Here is an 11,356-nt window from a genome sequence, read left to right as displayed (position 1 = left end):
TGCAGAGGATAAAGGGGTTCAGCTACCGCAGCAAGTAACAGATGAATCGATGTTGTCCTAATGCAGTAAAAGAGAGCAGGAGCGAGAGAGTGGGATTTTATCGGAATGAACAAGGGGGTTTTGCTTGCCTGGCACTTCTGAAGATAACATTGAGTCTTCATCAGTGTCAACGATCACATCATCGGTATCACGTCTATCGAGAGGGGACAAATACCGGCAACACAGAAGGGAACACAATCAATGCAATGCACAATATGATGCATGATCATGACATGGCAAAATGAATGTGTTTTGGCTAATGCAACTAGCAACAGATTAAATGAAGTTGGTTTGAATACAAGATTCAAATTCAAACTCCATATGTGATTATTAAATGCCCTTTATATGATTTGTGCTAAACAGCAGCTATAAGTTGTTCTAACATGCATGAAAATGGTACAGATGGATTCCTTGAATTTTTCTGATAATTTTTCATATATAATTTATTTAATTTGGAGTTACGGTTAATTTTCTATGATTTATTGAAGTTTTAGCTATTTTCTGGAATTTCAGAATTAAATTAAATCCAGAAATGATTTATTGCGTCAGCCTGATGTCATGATGACGTCAGCAGGTCAACGTGGCACAGTCCGGTCAACCCCTGACCGGTGGGTCCCGAGTGTCAGCGTCTAATTAAACTAACCTAGCTTAGTTAAACTAACCTAACCTAATTAGCCGGGCGGGGCCCGCAGGTCAGTGAGAGAGAGGGGGTCAAACCCGGGTCAAACTCGCCGGAGTTGACCCGAGGCTCGTCGCCGGCGAGGCCAGGGACGGCGGAGAGCGTCGGGATTCGCCCTCCGATGACCAAAAGAGCGGCGGAGGGGCTCTACGGGATGCCCAGGCTCGCGCGCATCTAACAGGGCCATCGGAAGAAGCTAGGGTGGCCGGAGGCGACGGCAATCATGACGACGGCGGCGGCCGGAGTTCGGGTGGTGGCGGGTTTGGCGCTACGAGCGGTGGTTTGGCGCGCTGAGGGCACTGGGGAGAAGCTCTTGCTCCTACGCATCCAAAGGAACGGACGGGAGGCCGCGAGGTGGCCGGAGTTGAGCACGGCGTCGACCTCGGCGGCGGCCGGAGCTCGGGCGAGCTCGGGGTCGGGGTTAGGGAGCACGGCAGGAGGAGCTGGGGCGTGCTACGGACTCCTGAGATCGCGGTGAACACGTCAGTGGGCTCGGATACGAGCTGGGGTGGCTGTGGCCACGGCCACGCCATGGCCGGCGGCGAGAAACTCTCGGCCGCGGTGGAGGAAGAGGCTAGGGGATGAGTGCGAGCTTGAGGGAAGGGGGAAGAGGAAGAGGGGCTCACAGGGGTTGCATCGGTGGCCTCGGGGAGCTCGGGAAGGTGTCGGAGGCGGCGAATCGACAGCGGTGAGCTTCGGTGGCCGGCGACGGAACAGCGATGGTGGCGGCGTTGCAGGGCTTCCAGAGGGCCGTGGGTCGGTGGGGAGGAAGGAGGGGGTCGAGGCGGAGCCTTTGAGCGCATCCGCGAGGCTAGGGGTGGCCGGTGGCCACGAGGAAGCTCGTCGGCGGCGGCAAGCGTGTTCGGTGAGGTGGGAAACGGCGAGAGAGGGAGCAGGGGAGGAGTGAGAGAGGTCGGGCGGATCGGGACGTCACCGGGCATTCATCCACGCGGCCAGGGGAAGTAGGAGGTGGCCAGGGGAAGCAGGAGGTGGCCGAGGCAGCGTCGGCGCGCGCCACGCCTCGCCTCTGTTCGTCCTCCTGGCAGAGGAGGAAGAGGACAAGGGGGAGGAGGTGGGCTGGGCCGGCTGGGCCGGTTGGTGGGCGCCAGGTGGGCTGCAGGTGAGTTAGGTAAGCTTCTGCTCTCTGTTTTATTTTTTGTTTTCTATTTTGTTCTGTTTAATTTATTTTGCCACTGTTTTGAATTTAAAATAATTCAAACAATGCCAAAAACTCCTCTGAATATTTTTATTTGGCTAGATGGACTTTTCAAAAGCTCATAAAATATTTCAGGGGTATTTGAAATTATATTCTAATTATATGAATATAATTCAAATTCAAATAGCTAATGATTTAAATTCAAAATCCCAAAAATAAATCCTTAAAAATGTTCAATATTTTGGTTGGGACCAGAACCCTTGCCAAAAATTATCAAACATTTAAGAAGAACATTTTGGAACAATGAATGAGATTTCTAGGGTTTTTGCCCCTCTTTTATTTAATTTTTTGAGGCTTCCAAAATTCCCTCAGTTCAAATTTTCAGAATTTAAACATGATGCACACATGAGCTAGCCTAGAGCATTACCAGAAGCTAGGGATGTGACAATATGAAATTGTTATCTAGTACTCCCTCGGTTCCAAATTACTCGTCGTGGTTTGAGTTCAAATTTGAACTAAAACCACGATGAGTAATTTCGAACCGAGGGAGTACTACCTAGTACCTATAATGCTTTATGAAATTGATATCTAGTAGTACCTAGTATCTGGAAATTGCAGTTTATCGAAGCCGGAATGGGGAAATGGTGAAAGATATAACAGTAGTGCTGGACCGGAAAATTGCTACAGCTAAGTAATAGCAGCGCAGTCCTGAAAAGCGCTGCTGCTATAGTCAATAGTCGTAGCGCGGGTACATGCAGCGCTACTACTAAGAGTTAGTTGTAGCGCCTTATTGGTAGCGCGGGTACCCGCGCTGCTGCTAGCCATTTCCCTAGTAGTGGAACCTGGGTAAAACTTCGTGTCCCCTGCCTCCTGTTACCATCCGCCTAGACACACAGTTCGGGACCCCTACCCGAGATCCGCCGATTTTGACACCGACACTGGGGGTAGTAGTTAATTTAATTGCAAACATTTTTTATTAACCGTATGTGTACGTGTCCTTTCGTCCTCCTCTTGCATGTCTTGTCACCCCGCTGCCGCAGATGGCTTAGAGTGCAAGCTTGAGCAGCGCTCGGGGGCATTCTTTTGGCCAAAGGGCGGTGAGCCCGGTCCCGCGCAAGCTTTCGCCCGACTCGGTGAAATCTCCCAAAATCCCAATGCTTACCGGCTTGATATATAAACCCTCACGGCTGGCAAGTCATGCGTCATATTTTTCTCCTCCCTCACTGTAGCTTATCTCGTCTGCTTCTCCCACAATCTCCAATGGCACCGGTCCGTCGTCGTCGCTCAGCCACTCTAGCGTCATTAGAGGACAGCTCGGGTTGGGAGGCTACACCATGGCGATGGCACAGTCACCAGCATAGTGTAGTGCGTGTGGTGTCCCTATTGGGTATGCGCGGAACACCCACCACATGCTCCGCCGCCGGTGCCCGTCGGCAGCTGTTGCTGGCCGCCGTTGTCGCCACCCCACCGTCTACCGCCGTGGCCGCCACACCACCATCGAAAGCCAGGGCCACCGCCCGCTCTGCCGCCACAGCCCGAAGGCGGGAGGTGGACATCATGGCCGCCACCCCACTGCCGGCCACCGTGGCCATCACCCGCTCCGCCACCGTGGCCCGAAGGAGGGAGGTGCTAGTCGTGGCCACCACCCCGTCATCGGCAGCCGTGGCCGCCAGCCCACCATCGACCACCGGGGTCATCACCCGCTCCGTCACGGCCGCCCGAAGGCAGGAGGCAGAGGTGGAGGCCCGCACATGCGTCAGCGACCTTGCGCGCTACATGGAGTTCGTATGGGAGGAGGAGGAGCGCCTGGTCGAGCACGCAAAGAGCCTTACTGCCGCCGTAGCCGCATCACATGCCGCTGCAGAGATGCGTAATCAGGAGATCTACAAGGAGTCCCGCCGCTTCGAGAGGGGTCGTCTGGAGCGGTAGAGGGTGTTCGAGGTGAGCGTCGCTGAAGGTGCAGTAGCCGTAGGCACCATATTGCAGTTGTCGAGCTCATCGGTAGGCCCTTCCTGCTCTGCCTCTTACTGAGCGCGCTCGACAGAGGAGAGGCTAACAGAAGTAGTACAAAGCCCTTCCATAGTAGTAGTATTTAGGGGCTATTTTGTTCAGTTCATCTGACTATAGGAGAGGCTAACAGAAGTAGTACAAAGCCCTTCCATAGTAGTAGTATTTCCAGTTTGACAAATGATAATATACCCAATATGACAGATGCAAATCTTACCAAATTGTATGTACATGGTTGCACACGGGTCATCCAAAACAACCGTTTGCATTGAAGGGATGTACAAAACCTGCGTGCCAGATTTCCTCTTGGCTTAACGCCGAAGTCTTGATTTGCATACCGTATTCAATCTGAAGCATTTGCGTTGAAGAGATGCACAAATCCTGCACGGCAAATTTTCCCTTGTCTTACTAGGGAAGACCATAGCTCTCACTTTGCATACGGGTGTTCTATCGAAAACGTTTGCGATAAAGAGCTGCACAAATCCTAATCAGCACATTTTCCCTTGGCTTATGGCGGAAGCTATTGGTTTACATATGGGTGTTCTGTCTAAAACATTTGCGATCAAGAGCTGCACAAATCCTGCTCGGCACATTTTCCTTTGGCTTCCTGGGAAGCTGTCGGTTTGCATACGGGTGTTCTAACTAAAATGTTTGCGATGAGTATTTTATATTTAAAAATCATTGACGTTTTTTAAAGAAAATCATTTGATAAGTCTGTACATTCAGACAAAAAAATGCAAGTTTGTTCAAACCATATATTTCATTCAGTCACACTGGAAATTTATATTCATATGATCGAGATACAATATTAACCCAAAAAAACTAATTCCGGCGGTGGCGGAGGCGGCGTGCCCCGCCGGCGTTGTCGTTGTTGTCCTCCATGACGCCATTGTTGAAGTCTTCAAAGCAACATAGAATGTTCTTCACCTGGAAATGAAACATCATGTCGTCGAGCGATTGACGGGCGGGGCACGGGAGGACAGCAACTCATGGTGCTACGAGGTAGCGGTCGGCGGCAGTGTCCCATGCCGCCGAGTGGGGGCATGCGCATGGGCACGGGTGCGGCGGGTGCAGGCAAATGCACGGGGACCGGCGTCGCGGTGGATGCAGGGGCGTGCATGGGCACGGGCACGGGTGCTGGCACTGACATGTACATGAGCTCGTGCGGGTCCGCGGAGACCTCGCTGACGCGCACGGCTTCCAGCTCTGCGGTAGTGCTAGGTGACCAGCCCGTCAATGCTACGGGGATGGTCACAGGTGCGGGCGCGGGGATGGGAGCTGGGATGGGCGCGGGGGTAGCAACCGACGTGGCCAGCTCGTTCAGGGCCATATCCATGAGGCCCCATTCCTCCTTATTTTCTATCTCGTTCGGCCTGGAGTCGACTTCACCAAATTGGAAGAGTAGTGACAGATGACCCTTCTATGCCATGGCGTTGTTGGAGGTCCGCAAGAGGGAGGTGAATGGGAGGCAAATAGTAAGGTTGCCTGTATGAAATAGTGGCTCAGGCGCCATTAATGGAGAGGATGCGAGCAAGGCGGGCGGCCATGGAAGTCAAAGGGCTCGCTTCCTAGTGAGCCTGCGCATTGGAGGACAACTTGCACGCCTCTTGGTCAGCCTGCGCAGCGGACTGTGTATGCACGCCTCCTGTCCAGTCAAGCAGTTGTCCGCACGGCACCTCCTAGCCATTAAAAGAGAGACATGTGGTTGAAGGAAATATTCCCTAGAGGCAATAATAAAGCTATTATTTATTTCCTCATATCATGATAATTTTTTATTATTCATGCTGGAATTGTATTAACCGGAAACATAATACATGTGTGAATACATAGACAAACATAGTGTCCCTAGTATGCCTCTACTTGACTAGCTCGTTGATCAAAGATGGTTGAGTTTCCTAGCCATAGACATGAGTTTTCATTTGATTAATGGGATCACATCATTAGGAGAATGATGTGATTGACTTGACCCATTTCGTTAGCTTGGCACTTGATTGTTTAGTTTACTGCTATTGCTTTCTCCATGACTTATACATGTTCCTATGACTATGAGATTATGCAACTCCCGAATACCAGAAGAACACTTTATGTGCTACCAAATGTCACAACGTAACTGGGTGATTATAAAGGTGCTCTACAGGTGTCTCCGATGGTGTTTGTTCAGTTGGCATAGATCAAGAATAAGATTTGTCACTCCGATTGTCGGAGAGGTATCTCTGGGCCCTCTCGGTAATGCACATCACTATAAGCCTTGCAAGCAATGTGACTAATGAGTTAGTTACGGGATGATGCACTACAGAACGAGTAAAGAGACTTGCCGGTAACGAGATTGAGCTAGGTATTAAGATACCGACGATCGAATCTCGGGCAAGTAACTTACCGATGACAAAGGGAACAACTTATATTGTTATGCGGTTTGGCGATAAAGATCTTCGTAGAATATGTAGGAACCAATATGAGCATCTAGGTTCCGCTATTGGTTATTGACCGGAGACGTGTCTCGGTCATGTCTACATAGTTCTTGAACCCGTAGGGTCCGCACGCTTAATGTTCTGTGACGATCGGTTTTATGAGTTTTTGTGTTTAGATGTACCGAAAGTAGTTCGGAGTCCCGGATATGATCATGGACATGACGAGGAGTCTCAAAATGGTGGATACGTAAAGATCGATATATTGGACGACTAAGTTCGGACACCGGAAGTGTTTCGAGAGGTTTCAGGCATATACCGGAGTACCAGGGGGTTACCGGAACCCCCCGGGGAGTATATTGGGCCTAATGGGCCCTAGTGGGAGAAGAGGAGGGGCGGCCAAGGGCAGCCGCGCGCCCCCTCCGCTTCTAGTCCAAATTGGACAAGGAGGGGGGCGGCGCCCCCCTTTCCTTCTCTTCCCCTCTCCCTTCCTTCCCTTCTCCTACTCCTACTAGGAAAGGAGGAGTCCTACTCCCGATGGGAGTAGGACTCCCCCCTTGGTGCGCCCTCCTCCTTGGCCGGCCGCCTCCCCCCTAGCTCCTTTATATACGGGGGCAGGGGCACCCCATGGAGACAACGATTGTTCATTGATCTCTTAGCCGTGTGCGGTGCCCCCCTTCCACCATAATCCCTCGATAATATTGTAGTGGTGCTTAGGCGAAGCCCTGCGACGATAGTACATCAAGATCGTCACCACGCCATCGTGCTGATGGAGCTCTTCCCCGACAGCTTGCTGGATCGGAGTCCGGAAATCGTCATCGAGCTGAACATGTGCTAGAACTCGGAGGTGTCGTAGTTTGGTGCTTGATCGGTCGGCCGTGAAGACGTACGACTACATCAACCGCGTTGTGCTAACGCTTCCGCTGTTGATCTACAAGGGTACGTAGATCAACACTCTCCCCTCCCTTTGTTATGCATCACCATAATCTTGCGTGTGCGTAGGAAAATTTTGAAATTACTACGTTCCCCAATAGTGGTATCAGAGCCTAGGTTTATGTGTTGATGTTATATGCACGAGTAGAACACAAGTGAGTTGTGGGCGATATAAGTCATACTGCTTACCAGCATGTCATACTTTGATTTGGTTGTATTGTTGGATGAAGCGGCCCGTACTGACATTATGCATATGCTTACGCGAGATTGGTTCTACCGACGTGCTTTGCACACAGGTGGCTGGCGGGTGTCAGTTTCTCCAACTTTAGTTGAACCGAGTGTGGCTAAGCCTGGTCCTTATGAAGGTTAAAACAACAATAACTTGACGAAATATTGTTGTGGTTTTGATTTGTAGGTAAGAACAGTTCTTGCTCAGCCCGTAGTAGCCACGTAAAACTTGCAACAACAAAGTAGAGGACGTCTAACTTATTTTCGCAGGGCATGTTGTGATGTGATATAGTCAAGACATGATGCTATATTTATTGTATGAGATGATCATGTTTTGTAACGGAGTTATCGGCAACTGGCAGGAGCCATATGGTTGTCGCTTTATTGTATGCAATGCAATCACCCTGTAATTGCTTTACTTTATCACTAAGCGGTAGCGATAGTCGTAGAAGCAATAGTTGGCGAGATGACAACGATGCTACGATGGAGATCAAGATGTTGCGTCGGTGACGATGGTGATGGAGATCAAAGGCACAAGATGATGATGGCCATATCATATCGCTTATATTGATTGCATGTGATGTTTATCCTTTACGCATCTTATTTTGCTTTGTTTGATGGTCGCATTATAAGATGATCTCTCACTAAATTTCAAGGTAAAAGTGTTCTCCCTGAGTATACACCATTGCCAAAGTTCGTTCATGCCGAGACACCACGTGATGATCGGGTGTGGTAAGCTCAATGTTCATCTACAACGGGTGTAAGACAGTTTTGCACACGCAGAATACTCGGGTTAAACTTGGCAAGATATGGCCTCGGAACACTGAGTCTGAAAGGTCGAGCGTGAATCATATAGTAGATATGATCAACATAGAGATGTTCACCATTGAAAACTACTCCATCTCACGTGATGATCGGTTATGGTTTAGTTGATATGAATCACGTGATCACTTAGATGATTAGAGGGATGTCTATCTAAGTGGGAGTTCTTAAGTAATATGATTAATTGAACTTAAATTTATCATGAACTTAGTACCTGATAGTATTTTGCTTGTCTATGTTATTGTAGATAGATGGCCCGTGTTGTTGTTCCGTTGAATTCTACTGTGTTCCTTGAGAAAGCAAAGTTGAAAGATGGTGGTAGCAATTACACGGACTGGGTATGTAACTTGAGGTTTATCCTCATTGCTGCACAGAAGAATTACGTCCTGGAAGCACTGCTGGGTGCTAGGCCTGTTGCAGATGCTACTGACGACGTTAAGAACGTCTGGCAGAGCAAAGCTGATGACTACTTGATAGTTCAGTGTGCCATGCTTTACGTCTTAGAACCGGGACTTCAACGATGTTTTGAACGTCATGGAGCATATGAGATGTTTCAGGAGTTGAAGTTAATATTTCAAGAAAATGCCCGAATTGAGAGATATGAAGTCTCCAATAAGTTCTATAGCTGCAAGATGGAAGAGAATAGTTCTATCAGTGAACATATACTCAAAATGTCTGGGTATAACAATCACTTGATTCAACTGGGAGTTAATCTTCTGGAGGATAGTGTCATTGACAGAATTCTTCAATCACTACCACCATGCTACAAGAGCTTCGTGATGAACTATAATATGCAAGGGATGGATAAAACAATTCCCGAGCTCTTCGCAATGCTAAAGGCTGTGGAGGTAGAAATCAAGAAGGAGCATCAAGTGTTGATGGTCAACAAGACCAACAGTTTCAAGAAAAAGGGTAAAGGGAAGAAGAAGGGGAACTTCAAGAAGAACGGCAAACAAGTTGCTACTCAAGAGAAGAAACCTAAGTCTGGACCTAAGCTTGAGACTGAGTGCTTCTACTGCAAACAGACTGGTCACTAGAAGCGGAACTTCCCCAAGTATTTGGCGGATAAGAAGGATGGCAAGGTGAACAAAGGTATATGTGATATACATGTTATTGATGTGTACCTTACTAGAGGTTGCAGTAGCAACTGGGTATTTGATACTGGTTCTGTTGCTAATATTTGCAACTCGAAACAGGGACTACGGATTAAGCGAAGACTGGCTAAGGATGAGGTGACGATGCGCATGGGAAATAGTTCCAAAGTCTATGTGATCGCCGTCGGCACGCTACCTCTACATCTACCTTCGAGATTAGTTTTAGACCTGAATAATTGTTTTTTGGTGCCAGCGTTAAGAATGAACATTATATCTGGATCTTGTTTCATGTGAGACGGTTATTTATTTAAATCTGAGAATAATGGTTGTTCTATTTATATGAGTAATATCTTTTATGGCCATGCACCCTTGAAGAGTGGTCTATTTGTGTTGAATCTCGATAGTAGTGATACACACATTCATAATGCTAAAGCTAAAAGATGCAGAGTTGATAATGATAGTGCAACTTATTTGTGGCACTGCCGTTTTGGTCATATTGGTGTAAAGCGTATGAAGAAACTCCATACTGATGGACTTCTGGAATCACTTGATTATGAATCACTTGGTACTTGCGAACCATGCCTCATGGGTAAGATGACTAAAATGCCGGTCTCCGGAACAATGGAGCGAGCAATAGATTTATTGGAAATCATACATACTGATGTATGTGCTCCGATGAATATTGAGGCTCGCGGCAGGTATCGTTATTTTCTCACCTTCACACATGATTTGAGCAGATATGGGTATATCTACTTAATGAAGCATAAATCTCAAACATTTGAAGAGTTCAAAGAATTTCAGAGTGAAGTGGAAAATCATCATAACAAGAAAATAAAGTTTCTACGGTCTGATCGTGGAGGAGAATATTTGAGTTACGAGTTTGGTCTACATTTGAAACAATGCGGAATAGTTTCACAACTCACGCCACCCGGAACACCACAGCGTAATGGTGTATCCGAAAATCGTAATCGTACTTTACTAGATATGGTGCGATCTATGATGTCTCTTACTGATTTACCGCTATCATTTTGGGGTTATGCTTTAGAGACGGCTGCATTCACGTTAAATAGGGCACCGTCGAAATCCGTTGAGACGATGCCTTATGAACTATGGTTTGGCAAGAAACCAAAGTTGTCATTTCTTAAAGTTTGGTTCTGCGATGCTTATGTGAAAAAACTTCAACCTGATAAGCTCGAACCCAAATCGGAGAAATGTGTCTTCATAGGATACCCAAAGGAAACTGTTGGGTACACCTTCTATCACAGATCCGAAGGCAAGACATTTGTTGCTAAGAATGGATCCTTTCTAGAGAAGGAGTTTCTCTCGAAAGAAGTGAGTGGAAGGAAAGTAGAACTTGATGAGGTAACTGTACCTGCTCCCTTATTGGAAAGTAGTTCATCACAGAAAACGGTTCCTATGACGCCTACACCAATTAGTGAGGAAGCTAATGATATTGATAATGAAACTTCAGATCAAGTTACTACCGAACCTCGTAGGTCAACCAGAGTAAGATCCGCTCCAGAGTGGTATGGTAATCCTATTCTGGAGGTCATGTTACTTGACCAAGGAAAACCTACAAACTATGAAGAAGCGATGGTGAGCCCAGATTCTGCAAAATGGCTTGAAGCCATGAAATCTGAGATGGGATCCATGTATGAGAACAAAGTATGGACTTTGGTTGACTTGCCCAATGATCGGCAAGCCATAGAAAATAAATGGATCTTCAAGAAGAAGACTGATACTGACGGTAATGTTACTGACTACAAAGCTTGACTTGTTGCGAAAGGTTTTCGACAAGTTCAAGGGGTTGACTATGATGAGACTTTCTCACCCGTACCGATGCTTAAGTCTGTCCGAATCATCTTAGCAATTGCCGCATTTTATGATTATGAAATTTGGCAAATGGATGTCAAAACTGCATTCCTTAATGGATTTCTTGAAGAAGAGTTGTATATGATGCAACCAGAAGGTTTTGTCGATCCAAAGGGAGCAA

The sequence above is a fragment of the Triticum aestivum genome, chromosome 1A, assembly GCF_018294505.1.
Source record: "Triticum aestivum cultivar Chinese Spring chromosome 1A, IWGSC CS RefSeq v2.1, whole genome shotgun sequence".
Lineage (NCBI taxonomy): Eukaryota > Viridiplantae > Streptophyta > Magnoliopsida > Poales > Poaceae > Triticum > Triticum aestivum.
This window is presented reverse-complemented; position numbering follows the sequence as displayed.